Source organism: Magnolia sinica, chromosome 10 (assembly GCF_029962835.1).
Source record: "Magnolia sinica isolate HGM2019 chromosome 10, MsV1, whole genome shotgun sequence".
In the NCBI taxonomy this organism is placed as follows: domain Eukaryota; kingdom Viridiplantae; phylum Streptophyta; class Magnoliopsida; order Magnoliales; family Magnoliaceae; genus Magnolia; species Magnolia sinica.
This window is the reverse complement of record NC_080582.1, coordinates 14,509,594-14,510,711: the sequence shown is the minus strand read 5'-3', so window position 1 is coordinate 14,510,711 and position 1,118 is coordinate 14,509,594. Positions and strand designations below refer to the sequence as shown.

The 1,118-nt window shown below is 35.1% G+C and overlaps 1 long non-coding RNA gene across 1 annotated transcript; it reads left to right on the top strand.

Moving 5' to 3' along the window:
* Positions 1-350: 350 nt before the first annotated feature.
* On the top strand, positions 351-724 carry LOC131257369 (uncharacterized). Its single transcript, XR_009177343.1, has 2 exons — positions 351-442; positions 523-724. It is a non-coding gene; the product is annotated as an uncharacterized LOC131257369 (long non-coding RNA).
* The last annotated feature ends 394 nt before the right edge of the window (positions 725-1,118 follow it).

Sequence of the window (1,118 nt, the reverse complement as noted above, 5' to 3'; positions counted from 1 at the left end):
AGGGTGGGACACAAGTATTAGGAACTTTTTCAACCACCATGCATGCATAAACAAAGGAGAGCCACTTTCACATAGAATCTTTAAAATATAAATGATGGGAACCATGTGAACCAATGATGGTACTATACACACGAACATTATTATACATGTGCAAACCAGAAGTAAAGAACATCATGATTATTTCATGTTATAAACCTTGCTAGTCATCCTCCCTCAAGTCGTTGCTTGCTTATGCCAAACACACATGATGATCCAAACTGTTCATCTTGGGCTCGTTGTTGTTGTTGTTGTTTGTATGTATAAATCCCGACCCGGATTCCGGATTTGTAACGTTGTGAGAATGGATGACAGTTGTGAATGTGGGGGGGATCTAATGGCTTCAAGGCCCTAAGATTTTAAAGAGAAAATAAAAGATTTTCTCATTTCTGTTTTCATCTCCAAGGTTCTGTACGGTTAGGATTATTCTAATGTCTATCCTCTAGTTGTGTCAAAGATTTTCTCATTTTTGTTTTCATCTCCAAGGTTCTGTACGGTTAGGATTATTCTAATGTCTATCCTCTAGTTGTGTCTATTGTTGAACTTTTGCATGCACCAAAATTCTTGATGCTTAATATTCGTTACATACATCAAGTGTGTCCTTTGATGTCATGTTATGGGGTCAAAATATCATGTTTGGATCTTTGGTTACTATATAATAAGAAACGGTTCATGTAATAAAATAAAATTTTTTTAAAAAAAAAAGGTTTATCAATTGATGGCTGAGATTATTCTTTACTGTCCACCCATAAGAGTCCACTAGATGAACCATCTCGATCACTGGGGTGATGCTCCATCTTTATAATATAATGGTGTCTTGATCAGGAAACGGTGTTGATTCTCGCTGAGACTGTATATTAGGCACAAAGTTTATTAAACTTTTATCCTAAGAATTTTCAAATAAGCGGTCACAATCATCTCTTGGTTCGCAGTAGTTAATCCTTTAAAAGTAATGTCTCCAGTATTATTGTTATAAACTGCTACATGAGTAGTGCACATCCTGTTTAATTTAGCATAATTTAAGTTATGTTGATGTTAACATGCAATTGGGTGATGTTACTCTCTAAAAGTTCTCATGTTAG